The following is a 14,683-nucleotide window of genomic DNA, read 5'->3' on the forward strand; positions in this document are numbered from 1 at the left end:
GGCCTGATTTTTTTCAGTTCTGATTTTCGCTATTGCTTAAATAGCGCTGTCTACTGCGAGGATCGTGCATCATACGTAATTAATGTTAAGCAAATTATTTGAAGCATTAACTTTAACACAGCTTTTTGGCAACGTTGATTCTATGCGACTTTGGGCTAAGTTTTCTTTTTGCTATCAATAGGGATGGAGATGTGGGTCGTATTCGAGGTGTTCCTATGAACAAAATAAATGTCCAGGATTTATGTTCATGTTAATCCAAAGTTCACATTTTGTCTGCGAAGACTTTTTAAATAGGTACGGTGTGGGTCCATTACCTCTTATGCACAAGTCACAACCCACAACAACGAACGGCTGAATACTGGTCAGAGTAAGAAGCGCGAGCATGAGAATAATTTAGACCACACGCAAATTAGCAAATTAGTTAAGAGGATTTTACGTAAGCAAACAAGCTTTAGTAACAAATTTTATAGCACGAAGCTCGCAAATATTTCTCAAAGTACTACGTTAATCAGGCTTCGCATAGAATGATAATGTCAGGAAGATTTTCAGAGGTATGTAATCTACTAATATTAATCGAGAATTCTGAAAATTCTGCTAATACATAATTAAAAGATTCAGAAAAATAAATGAAGACTGGCAGGTAATAACATCATGACCTCGCCGTTTCTTGGGCAAAGCTTAAGAAAAATTGATTGTAGAAAGAATTATGGATTAAAACGGATTTTGTGACATGCAACATGCAAACCCTCCTGAAACTCTGCGAGCGCTACAGGGAAATCGAGATCCATTGGATATCGAATATCAACAAGACTGACCAGATATTTGTGAGTACTGCGTTATGCCATACAATGAGGAGGTAAAAGTATCTAGCATCTCGTGATTGGAATAAATCGTAAATCGTGAGGGAGTTAATAGCCTTTGCTTTAAATGAGCAGTTGGGTAAGCCAACGATAGCGGTGGCATGAACCATTTTAATCCCAAAATTCTTTTTTCTATCTTAGAGACACTAATCTCGCATAACATATAATGGAAAACGTCCAATTATTAGGAACTTGCCTTTTGTTCGTTAAGAGGATCCCGCTTTATGAAAATATCGCACATCATTTCCTCACCTTTTCAACAAATGAGGTAAAAGATGTTGAGGGTGACTCTTCAATTAATTTCAGAAGTGGGGTAGATGGAGGGAGGGGAGGGTGGGGGTATAAATGTCCATGTTCGTATCCAGAAAAGAAACAAAATATAACCGAGCTGGCATAGCTCAGTCAGAGCGACTGCGATCCTGGCTAGCTCACCATAGTGATCTCCAGTAGTCGCAGTAAAGCAAGCGTCAGAAATTACATCGTCCGCCCTTGGAGTGAACTGAGCTTAGAGACTTTTCTGATATTCTTTCCCGTGGGTCGAGTGGAAGATAACATCAGTCACAGCAGTCGAGTTATACGGCGCTGTCATCCCGAGCAATCTTCATGTTCCTGTGACTTCGGCCGTCGTTCATTCATAAAACACACGCCTTGAGCAGTTTGTTTTTCAATTATTATGTGAAAAAAACTTTTGTGTTTTTATGAGTAACAATTGGGCCGGATTTGACTGAACATTTATCTTTCAGATTTCGTATTAAAATTGAAAAACTCCACTCAAGTAGAGGCTAGAGCACTCAAGGGGTGGAGGGAAATACTCTACTATGTCTAGTGTTTTTCCGCACAATTTCGTGCCCTTCACAACAGAACAGAGCACAGTCAAGACTTCTCTATTTGTGAAATAGCTACCGACACTCCCGCTGATGGATCTAAATGAAATGGCAAGGGCTGCTGATAGCTTCCCCCTCACCCTCTCAACTTCCTCACCTCTCCCCTCCTAATTCCCTCTCCCCAACTACGAGCAAAGTGTTAAATATCATTCTATAGCCTCCGTGATTAAACTTGCCCTCACGAAATGGACAATGCATTGCAGTCACCGATGATTGACATAAGGATATTTATGAGAGTATATACTTTACACCGGGAGAATACACTTCTTATTCTGAGCAAGATGTCGCGCAAGCGCCAAAGTTCAGTCCGCTTGCACGTTGCTTTCATCGTTTTTATTTTAGTTTCTCCAGCAAGTAAAGGTATGTTGATATGTTTTTCCTTTATAAAGCCAAAGTAAAGGTAGAGTTGAATTACTGACGTGATATAAATGACTCGGTTGTGGTAATAAAAACGTGGGTTAAATGGTAAACAAAGAGAAAGAGAAATGGGGGAGGGACGTAAGGAGAAGGAATGGAACATTTAACTTGATCGAAAAATAGCGTGTACATCGTAATTCTCGTGTAACTGCAAAGAGCAAGACGTATAATTTCAAAGTTTTTGATTTTGATTTATTTCGCAACAGCTCTCGGTTTCAAGGCCGGAAAGGAGAATATCACCACTGCCAAACCAGGTCTATTTGCTTGTAAGAAGATCTCCTTCCAGTATCCTTTCTCTGGCGGACAGCAGGTAAAGGTCTTTGCCTCCGTTGGCCACACAGAGAAGAGCCAAAATCCTAGAAATGGAGCTACAGTCTGGGTTGAAGATGTTACGAAGAGTGGATTTACAGCCTGTGTGGTGGAGTTTGGAGACAGCTCTAACGGTACTAAGGAAGTGGACTGGATTGCTGTTAAGACCGCACCTTCTGGATCCCAAATAGGCACCAAATCGCTGAGCTCTTGGACAACTGGTACGGAATGTGGGAGGATCGATTTCAAACAGGCTCGATGTGTGCTAATTAGCACCTCATAGGCGCTAATGAATAAAGAGGGTATGTGATTAAGAGCAGAAGTCTGTGCTAGGAAAAGGGATCCGACCTTACCGACACGTGCTTTCGAAAACAAAGACACTGAACCTTTCATTAAACTCCCAGCATAACACGTCTGACAATCTTTCCAAACACGCTGAAGTTGCACCTAATCCTTCGGCATTTGTTATCAACGATATGAGCTTTTTTTTTTTAATCTCCAATATCTTGCCGTTTTTTTTTTATCCCATAATCTCACAGTACCCTCTTTAGTTCATAATTGATAATTAATAATTTGTTACCATTATTAATAGCATCATTGGTAGGGTTGTTTCCAATGAAGGTTTAAATGTGGTTCATTGTATTTCCCTCAATCCTTAATTAAATAAGGGTATCGGCAAGGCCTTAAAATGGATAAAAACTTGTCCACTTATGTTTCAGCATTTTCCATCTCCTCCAACTATTTTCGTGACGGCCAATCACGGTGTTATCAACAGAACTCAGGATACCATGGCCTTGTGGGTCGAGGACTTGAAAGTAAACAGCTTTAAGATTTGCTTGAGGGAAGCCAAGATTTTTGATGGTCCACACACGGACCTAAAAGTAGTATGTGATCGCGAGTTTTAAAAGGTGCTGTTCATGGAAAATTTATTGACTAAGGTATGCAACATTTCTTTGGGAAGAAAAATCCCACCTCTCATTTTTTTTTTTTTTTTTGTTTTTTTTTTAAGAGATGAGAAAAACTCAGTTGAGCTTAATTCTGAAAAAAAAAGTTATCATCGACAGAAAAACGCTTAAATGCTGTTTGTCAAAGTAACTATGGAAGCTTTTATTTGATCGACAGAGTTGGATACCTTTTAACAACATCAGCGTCGACAACTTTACCTTAATCAGCAAGTTTGTTAATTTCCAGCACAAACTCGCCATCTCCGCAGCATAATTACGCCTTTCGTCAAGTAGGTAATTTTTATTTGAATCTCGTGTTCCTTCGTCTATCGTTTCATTTTTTTAGTAAGTTTTGTCTGCGTTTGACCTGCAGCCGGCTTAAAGTTAAGTGCCCTCGATTTCTCTTCCCCCATTCTGTTTTTCTTCTTTTATATTTCTCATACTTAACCCCCCTTCCCCCCCCCCCCCCGTAGGGACAGTGTGGCCTTAGAGCAGTTCTATTGCTGTTCACACTTGTTCTAACTATAGTGAGGAAATCTTCGTCATTTACTCATTTTTTTCTCTGTATTTCAGAATATAAACTTCACAGAGCCTTTCTACGCTCCACCGATTGTTTTGGTGACTGCAAAGCGTAGTACTAAAATTAACAAGTCTCTTCAATCCGGGTACCAGTGTAATGCTGTCACTATTAGGGTGGAGGTTAGTAATATGTTCTAATATTGGTTTAGCTCCTCGATGAAATAATGGGACTCTTAGCCATGTTACTATGTTGAAATGAAATCTTCTTATTTTTGCTTTCATTTAGCACACATCTAAAACTGAAGCTCAGATTTCTGTCGAAACGTTTAACAGCGATTCCAACAATAAGGATGTCATCACCATGGATTACATGGTGACTGGAGGTAAGCAAAGAAAATCATGATTATTTTTGTGCCAATTTGAGAAAGGCTAAATTTTCATTGTTTCTGCAAAACGACATACTTGTACAACGTTGCAATTCGTCAGTTAAAATGCAATTTCGTGGAGTGTTGTTGTAATTTTTAACTTTGGCTTTGTCATTCTATTTTTGGATGCAACTGATGGAAGTCTATTCTGTAAATTAACGACTTTGTTTTAGCATTTGAAATGTGAGATGAGAGTTGCAAATAAATTTTCTAGGATGGTAAGCTAGTTAACTTGCTGGACATCTTCTTTCACGTTTCCACGTTTTTCTCGCAGACTTGGACCCTTGTGTTGACGTCGTTTTCCATTATCACTGTCTGTGCAAAGCATTTGGGCCCTATGATGCTAGATGCGTTTCTGTAGAGAGCTGTCCATCATACCAAGAACCTATCTGCTCATCAAACGGTTCAACATACGATAACGAGCGTCTGTTTCGGCAGGAGATGTGTGTTCTTCGACTTAACTACACTGTACAACACCCTGGTAGCTGTGAAGGTTAGTTACATTTGAGTTAAAACTCTTTATCATCCAATTAAAAAACAGACAAAATTGACCACATTAATTGTTTTATTTCATATCTCAGCAGGTACTTACAGGAATGTAGATTACTTTATCTCAATTGAAAGAGTACAAAATGGGGTTTTCAGAAAAAAAAAAAGTATTTTAAGATTTGATCCCAGAAGATTTCAGTAACTGGTTCTTAAATTATGACGGCCTTAGGGACGATGCACTTTCGGGTTGCTGAGATCTTGGTCTTATAAATGGTTTAGAGTTCCATTACAACTTTAAAGTAGAAGACAAATTTATTCGTAGCCAAATGGTTTTAATCTTTTTTTCTGGGATTTCCTTTTCAACGCGGTCGTCGTCACATGCCGCACATCCTATCGCTTGGATATTCTCATTGCGAAGTCATTCGCCTCAGGCTTTTTGTGTTCTATCCTGATAAGGCCCTCGAAGTTCAGATCACAGTAAATCGTATTGACACCAGTGACAAGTCCTAAGTACACGATGCCGCGGATCATTATCGATAGCTGGGAACAGACCCTAATATAAAACTGCCATGACATTTTATTCAAAACCCCCTTATGTAAATCATCATAGCGACAATATAGAGGTACAAATTTAAAACCCCTGGATGTCAAATACGGTTTTGACCTTCACGATCGACGATCGATATCAACATCTGCGCGCAGACCCCTAGATGTAACATTTTACGATTGCAATAAACACCTGGACACACGTTTAACATGGATCTGACATTTTAAGTTCAATTAATCAATATCAACATCTGGGCACAGAATACGCACTCTATGTAAAGAGTTACGATCAACACAGACCCCTAACCGTAAGATACTAAGATAAGTTGCAACATATGCCAACAGCTCATCATGTAAGACACATTGATTAAAACCCATGGATGTAAGAAACAACGAACGATATCAACATCTGGGCACAGCCCCTTCGTGTAACACACACTGATACAAACCCCTGAACGTAAGGAGCAACGATCAAAATCAAAATCTGGGCACAGCCCCTTCGTGTAACACACACTGATATAAACCCCTGAACGTAAGGTAAACCCCTGAATGTAAGGAGCAACGATCAATATCAACATCTGGGTACAGCCCCTTCATGTAAGACACATTGATATAAACCCCTGAACGTAAGGAACAACGACCAATATCAACATCTGGGCACTTTCTTTCATATAAAACACACTGATATAAACCCCTGAATGCAACACCCCTCATTTTAAGAACCCCTGATTGTAAGAACCCCTGATTGTAAGACCCCTGATTGTAGGAACCCCTGATTTTAGGACCCCTGATTGTAGGAACCCCTGATTGTAAGAGCCCCTGATTGTAAGAACCCCTAACTGTAAGACCCCTCATTGTAAGAATCCCTGATTGTAAGAACACCTGACTGTAAGAACTAGGACCCCTGATTGTAAGAACCCCTGATTGTAAGAACCCCTGATTGTAAGAACCCCTGATTGTAAGAACCCCTGATTGTAAGAACCCCTGATGGTAAGAACCCCTGATTGAAAGACCCCTTATTTTAAGAACCCCTGATTGTAAGACCCCTGATTGTAAGAACCCCTGATTGTAAGACCCGTGATTGTAAGAACCCTTGACTGTAAGAACCCCTGACTGTAAGACCCCTGATTATAAGAACCCCTGATTGTACGAACCCTTGATTGTAAGAACCCCTGATTGTAAGAACCCCTGATTGTAAGGACCCCTGATTGTAAGAGCCCCTGATTGTAAGAGCCCCTGACTGTAAGACCCCTGATTGTAAGAACCCCTGACTGTAAGACCCCTGATTGTAAGAACCCCTGATTGTAAGACCCCTAAATGTAAGGCAATACCCGAGTGGAAGACTTTGATGTGGTGGTAAGGTATGAATTTGAAGCTCGAATATAAACCAGAAATTTACAACTCTTTTATGATATGTATTAAGACCCTTGAAGATTTGAATCAAACAAAACCCTGAAAGTATGGTACACATTTTAGGACCAATGGGTTGAATACAATCACTTTTCATGTATTTGTTGAGAGGTCAAGGTTTAGGGTTAACAATAGTTTGAAATGTATATGAAAGTGTTGCATTTTCGAATCCATTGTTTGTAATATTGAAAAGCACAGAAACCCATTTGAGATCATTTGGGATTAGTTGCACATTTTATCATCCACCTACCTTAGCGAGGACGTTCCAGAGAAGTTTCTGGCGTTCCTTGGTCATTAGGGACAAATTTTTTCTTTGGTTTCCCTCCATGTGTTCCTCCTTGTTTTTCCTTCGTATTGCGTTTTCTCAACCTTTCATAGGGCAGATACACACTCTTTCTCCACAATCAATCGAATGAGATGGTATTAAACTCCTTTTGAAATAAAAAGAAACCTTGTCAAAAATGACATGCAGTATTAATCATCTCACATCCTTATGCCGTGTTTTGCTTCTTACTGGTACAGCTTGTAACACCAGGCTGTTTGAGAGCTGAATGATTAATACGTTACATAACCTCTAAGCAATCAGGTTACTCGGACACATCGGATGATATGATTCCATTGTAAGCGCATTTAAGGATAATTTTTAACAGCATAGGTTACTCCTTGCATCATCATAATTTAAAGTATACTTTAGCGTGGTGAAGGGAACTATATGAAATTAGGCAAAACAATAACGATATCATGATTACATAAATAAATCAGCTAAGATATTCTCTTTATATGTTTGCTCCTGAGGTACGTAAAGGAATTATAGAAATCAAAAGATACCCATAATTAGAATCTACCCTTCTGATACCACAAGGTGATAAAAAAAAAAAAAAAGTTAGTATCACGTTGCAAGTTTTGCGAAAAGACAAGGCTTAACTTACGTATCTTCCAAAAGTCCTATTTGAAATTACCTCGTGACATTTTGTCCACATTTAACTAGGCAAGGCACCTCTGTAACACCACAAGTTAGATCTCCGTGTTTCTTTTCATCTTTTTTTTTGAAGCTGATGCCACATTTGCAGAGGACTTCGACCATTGGACACGTCGCTTTGTGTGCGTCTAGTTGTTTCGTTTTCATGCTTTCTTGGCATTCTTGAGAATTTAAGTCTAACTCCGGACACCGTTCTAGGTGATCTTTGGCCCGGTTTAGCGCAATATTCTCTCCGCAGCACTTGCACTGCCCATGGACCATCCCAAGCATGGTATTCGCGAGGCAGTTTGAGCAGAACGCCGTCACATGCTGAAGGCACATCTCGCATGTGCCGAATTGCCCTTGGCTTGTTTTCTTAAACATATCCACGCAGAAACCACAAAAGGTATGGCCACACGGTGTTGCTAGTTCTGCGTCTACAATGGGATTCTTGCCGTGAAAGAGAAGGCGAAGTAAGGTCAGGAAAATAGCTCCAAGCTGGCATGTTATTCCGAAAATGGCGTGAACTATATTATCCACTCAATTCACAAGTTAAATATTCATAGCAAATGGTAATAACTTCAACTTACCAAACATTACACAGGTATTCAGCTGGGATAGAATCGCTGAATGCGATGTAGCCAAAAATCGAACGAGAGTGACTCACGTTAGGTCAGTTTAAAATGGCTTGTCGTTTCTCTTGGCTCGGAGGTTCTCTCTCTCTCTCTCTCTCTCTCTCTCTCTCTCTCTCTCTCTCTCTCTCTCTCTCTCTCTCTCTCTCTCTCTCTCTAGCTTTTGTTAGGAGGGAATATCAAAGTTCACAGGAAACAACTTCCCTTCAACAACCAATAGGAAAGTAAACCACAGTGACTCTCGACAAGCACTCGCGCACTTTGATAACAGGTATATTAAAGTTGTATTTCCACACCCTATTCAATGACAAAAAGTGTTCATGGGACAAAGATTATTTTAAGAGATACTTCCTGGTACTGCACCTATAAATGGAAAGATTGAATTTTGTTTAGATAAACATTTTCCACAGGCTGAGATCTCCAATGTCTGCATATTTTCACCATTTAAGTTGTTTTAAAAAATCATGTCGAATAAGTCATTCAAGAATACGTAGAGCACGTCTGCAGATTTCGAATTATACCTTGCTTAATTTTGGAATGACATTAATTCTTGAGTTATTGTCGATTTCACTACGACAATACTGCTTTTTAAGTTTGACAAGTGCTTCGCTTCGTTGTATAAAGTTCTGTTTCTACTGAAATCAAAATTGCTTATCTAAAATTGTGATAACCGCCGACAGTATTTGCGGTTATGTGTGGCTGGATTAGCAGGAAGGGGGGGGGGGGGGGTATTGTTTAAATAAGTTGTGAGAACCAATATTAATGGTCAGAAAAGAATGAATGAATAAAATCAACTATTAACTAAGGGAGTGCGAACCGTTTGGATGAGCAAACCTATCGAAATCAGTTTCGCTTTGAATAAACGATTCCTTTCTCTAGAACCTTTACAGTGTATAAAAGTAGAAATTATTAAGGTCACCATTACCTATCGACGAAAAGGACTTTTCATTTCATTTGATGGGCATAGTTGTTCGCATCTTGTTGATACTGAAATCAAAATTATGTAAAAACCGCCAGCAGTATTTCCTTTGTGTGGGTGGAGTCACAGAGAATAGGCTATTGTTTAAATAAGTTGTGGAAACCTGCTATTATCACAAAAGAAATGAATGGATGAAATAAACCATTAATTAAGCAAGTGCGAGCCTTTCAGAGGAGCTAACCCATCCATTTTGTTTTCAACGAATGATTCTTTACTTTGTGTCACATTGGCAATAATCATCACCTTCTGGCTGTCAGTTTATTAAGTCGCGAGATTCATTTTATTTCAACTATTCATTTAGAGGCGATGTGCGAGAAAAAGAAGCGAAAAATTAGGCCGAAAGTGTCGGTACGGAAATTGTTCACAATTCCAAGATTGCTTAGCCTCGCTGAGAAAAAGATATAAAAGAAATTTCCCCTTGCTGTGTTGCAAGTTTAGGAAAAGCGATGGTTTTTCCACTTTTCAAGAGGCATACTGGAGTCTTCATGGAGTTGCTATTATTTACAAGGGATAGTACGTTGGTACTATTGCCAGAACATTTTCGAAAACGGCTTCCAGCCCGCGCAAATCTCGCCACATGTGTTCGTCAAAGAAATCCTGGATGTCTCCTTGGCGGATTCGTCTCTCCCTCTTTTCGTGGTACTCGACGCGCGCCCACGCCGACTATGCCTCTTGCGTATGTACGCCAGTAACGGGATCAACTAAGTTGTTCTGATGGACAACTATTCTGTGCATGGTCACGTTAGGAACGTACAGATGAAGGCTCCTGTAAGCAGCCCAGTCGTCATTGTGCACTTCTGACCCAGGCAGGAGGACCCTTTGAAGAATATTGGACAATGTCCGGCGGTCTCTTCTCCTCACAACTTGAAAGTAGCCGCGACAAGGACTATGTTCCGTAGAGATCACGCCAAATACCCACACTTCATCGTTGGCCCTGCGACCTCTTTGATTCTATAACGATTAAATTTTTTAAAACGGAGATTTACATCGGCATTCATGCTTGTCAAAATAACGATTAACTTTGATTTGATGCGTGCGAAATCAAGCACCCTCCTGGCATATAAACCCTCCTTCTTACCAGATTTAATGGCGGGTGTTAGGCGTTTTTGTATTATGGGCACGGTAGCCAGAAAAACGGACAGTTCTTCAACCTGGCTGTGCTCGCAAGCATATGTATGACTTGCAGCAAGAAAAAATTCTTGCGGATCAAACCCTATTTATATTTCGTGGTAAAATAATTTTTCCGTACGGAGAGTTGGATGTGTCTGATACTTGGCGGCAATTCTAAAGACTACTCTGATTGTGGGATGTTCTAAGCTAGTAGAGGCGGGCGTATTACAGGGGGGCAATCTTAAAAGGGGGCGTAACCTCTGTCAAGCCATAAGCAGATAAATAAATGAGACTTGGCGAGCCCGGAAATTGATAGATTTCCTTTAAAAGTTGTCAAGAAGTTGCTACAAAGCTAAGTTTTCAAACAGAAGCCTTCGTTTGAAATGAAAATCACAGTGCGCTTACTCACCTTCGATTGGTGCTTGAATTGACTTTCGTCACACTTGACCACGTACACACGCCCGCCAAATGGGGTGACTGGTCTATCTTCTATATCTCTCTTACAAATGAAGCGGAGCGTGGCAAACACACGTCCAACGGTGTTTTTCGTCAATCCAACCATGGAAGAAACTCTAGAGCGCAACTCGCGCTGACTCCACAGATAGATCACGATTAGGAGTTTTTTCAGAGGAATCCGGGGAAACTCGGCGAAAAAACTGCCTTCTCTCAGAGACTTTTTGCCTCTGCAGCCTTTGCATCTCCTTATAAAGATAAAATATTTATAGACAAGGATCGATTGTTAGTCATTTTGCTTAAATTTGGAAAAGGGAAAGCAGTGGTCTAACTCGTGAAGAATTACGATTTATGATGATCACTTATTTCAATGCTAAACTACCTAGTGGTATGTCAGTGATAGAAAGTAGGTATTTAAAAAAAGTTTAGTATTAGTACTGTCCATTCTTACCACAGATATTCATCTACGTGGTCTGGATTTCTCTCTACTAATTCCATTTCTCTATTGCATGGCACGCATCTCAGAGGACTAGCTATCAAATTCTGCCGCTGTAGCCAAGTTATTACCTTGAGGACTGGATCATAAGTAAGCCTGTTAATTTCCATAAGATTCATCTTGATGCTTTTCGGATGCTTGGTTTGCTTTATTTTACTACTTATTTTGTGACTGCTAAGAAACCGCTACTGGTGCGAAAGCGAGAGGCGGAGCTGCGGCCCCTTGTTCTGTCGTTTTTTGAAATAAATTTCTCGCACTTTGTTTGTGGCCTTTTCACAATAACCATAGAAATTCTCATGCCCTCATTGGTCGAGAGTCATTTTCAATCTTCGCCACGAAGGCTAAACCATTTTTCTCGTGAAACAAATGCACATTTCTGAAATATGGACAATGACGAGTGTCCGAGTTCCACGATTGGCATACTCGCAGAAATTTTTTAGGAGGAACTCGTCGAAGTGAAAGAAGTACGCGGCGGAAGAAAATTTTCAGTAAAAAAGTACTGGTTCTCGGCTCGCGAGGAGGAAAGAGGGCGACCTTGTGAAAATACTTGGAGAGATGCCGAAGTGAAGGGCACAAAAATAAAAATGAAGTGGGTGATAACAAAATTCAGGGTAAAAGATTCAATCAATTCACTACTTAACACGAGGTAGTGAGACTCATCGCCTCTTTGGTTACACTGTCAACAACACACACTTGAAAAAAGCAACGATCGATCATGTCACGTGCGGGTGATTTTCGGAAAACCTTGGCGCATTCACTGTACCTAAGAGATAATAATCTATTTCTACATAGATTGTGCTCAAAATATAGGTTTAGAGCACATATCAAGCGCGAAAACGTCAACGTTCATGGAAAACTTAAATTTATGCGAATTTCTTAACTATTTATCAACTGCTAATAATAATAACAATGATAATAATAATAATATAATAATAAACTTTATCTATATAGCGTCTATATTACTAATTTCTCTAGTATCACAAAATGTACCTAAAAACACTGAAAAATCTAACAACTACATTATATAAACATGGAAATTAAACAGAAATCGTATTTTTACAAATCAAAAAAGCTTGGCGAATTAAATATGTCTTTTTTGAAAGAATTCAAGGAATCGGCCTTTCTTAAAGATGCGGGTATGCTGTTCCATGATTAAGGTCCTGGAGTAACTTATTCGAACAAGAACGCAAAGAGTAGGAGCTGGTAAAAAAGCTGAGAAAATTGGATATATTTCTTGGTGAAACTCCAAGGGCCTCTAAGGATATCAGTTTTTGTAACTGTAGGAGTTACCCTAGCTAAATAAAAGTATCTACTACTACTAGATTACTACAGTTAAGAAAATCCTCCCTTCCGAAAGCAATGAACCATCTCCAAAACTGAAAGTCGACGGTCAAGTATTAACTGAAAAGAGCTCAATCGCAAATTATTTTAACGATACATTCGTAAATACAGCTGTCAACCTTTGCAAATCGTTTGTAAATGCTGCATCGAAACTCTCGTGAAGTATATCTTTAACAAAAGCTACGAACGCTACTTTTCTGTTTACGGATAGTTCTGAAACTGCTGTTTAGTCGGAAGGCCGACGACTTAAATCAGGCAAAGCAGTGGGCTTAGATAACATTCCACCAAGACTTCTAAAGGACGCTTCTGCAATAGTCACAAAACCTATTAACAGTAATAATTAATGCTTCACTGTCTCAGAGCAAAGTTCCTGACGACTAGCTTTTGTGGACTTGCGTAAAGCATGCAATATAATAGATCATTTTAGTATATACTAAAACAGTGGATAGCGTTGAAGGCGCGCTCTGATTGGCTAGTCAAACTCCGAATATCCTTCGCTATTTACCTCCGAGTAACTCGGGAAAATATGGCGTGCCAGTTTGCATCCGTGACAAGCGAATAAATCACTCAAATAAAGACGAAGCAGTCCCTGAAAACACAGAGAAAGCTACAAGGAGTTACATCTTTTCGTTTATTACAAAGTGCGATGGTCAGTTCTTACCACCTATTTCCACACTCCCCCTGTTGGGGCAGGACATTGATAGGTGTATCAACAGTAGCTGTATATTTCATGAATAAAAATTGTGCTGCAAGATAAAAATTTACCGCAATGATGAACATGGCTGAAAACTGCAAACTATATCTGTTATCAGCAAATGAAACAATTTCATAATTGTCATAGTGCCAGAATTTTTTTTAATTTAGAGAGTGCGAGCCTTTATTTGTACCATCATTGAGCTAACCCATCCGTTTTGCTTTCAATGAATGATTTCATTATCAATTTTGTTAATTAAGAAACTGAACGTTTTCACATCTGCCTGTGGCGTGTCACTTTTTTTCACGTAATATAAAATGATTGTAAAGAATTACTTTCCTAAAACATAGCTATATTAGAACTATTGCTGCAATGACCATAATGTAAATGTAAATACATTTTGTATATGTAAACACATTACCCTTTTCTTTGAGGAAAAAAAATCCTGCAGAGAAATCAGGAGGGAAAAAATATCCTGCAGAGCATTTAGAATGGAAAAATATCCTGCCTAACAGATTGCTAGAAAAAAAAATTTTCATGACCAGAAATCACCCCCCCCCCCCTTCCCCCACAAAAGTTAAATGGTCGGCCGCTTACCTCAATTCAAGAGCCTGGAAAAAAAGCCACTGGTAACACACGAAAGTCGTTTCTGTTTGCATTATTTTGATTATCACCTAGCAGTGTTTGCGTTTCCATCGCCGAAATTGTCCAAGAATTACGAAAATAGTTAACTGAATTAAACGGGAGGTGATGATTATTGCCAATGTGACACAAAGTAAGAAATCATTCATTGAAAGCAAAACGGATGGGTTAGCTCAATGATGGTAGGTACAAATAAAGGCTCGCACTCTCTAAATTAACTGTTTATTGTATCCATTCATTTCTTTTCTGGCAATAGATAGGTTTTCACAACTTATTTAAAGAATTCCGGACTCCGAGTTTTAGGGTTGCCCCAAAGGAACTACTGTTGGCGGTTTTCACATCATTTTGATTTCAGTATCAACAAGATTACAAAAAACTATGCGCAAGAAATGAAATGAAAGAAAAGTTCTTTTCGTCGATATGTAATGGTGGCCTTAATAATTTCCTCTTTCATACACTGTTGAGGGTCTTTAAAGCAAAACTGATTTAGAAAGGTTTGCTCAGTGATCATCCAAACAATACAGGCTCAAACTCCCTCAGTTAATAGCTGATATTATCCATTCATTCATTTCTGA

At 39.3% G+C, this 14,683-nt stretch overlaps 2 pseudogenes; one reads left to right on the top strand and one right to left on the bottom strand.

The window, feature by feature from the left end:
- Positions 1-3,218: 3,218 nt before the first annotated feature.
- On the top strand, positions 3,219-4,856 carry LOC148736741 (uncharacterized; annotated as a pseudogene).
- A 5,017-nt stretch (positions 4,857-9,873) lies between these two features.
- On the bottom strand, positions 9,874-11,550 carry LOC111345768 (uncharacterized; annotated as a pseudogene).
- Between the last annotated feature and the right edge of the window lie 3,133 nt (positions 11,551-14,683).

Source organism: Stylophora pistillata, chromosome 2 (genome assembly GCF_964205215.1).
Source record: "Stylophora pistillata chromosome 2, jaStyPist1.2, whole genome shotgun sequence".
In the NCBI taxonomy this organism is placed as follows: Eukaryota; Metazoa; Cnidaria; class Anthozoa; order Scleractinia; family Pocilloporidae; genus Stylophora; species Stylophora pistillata.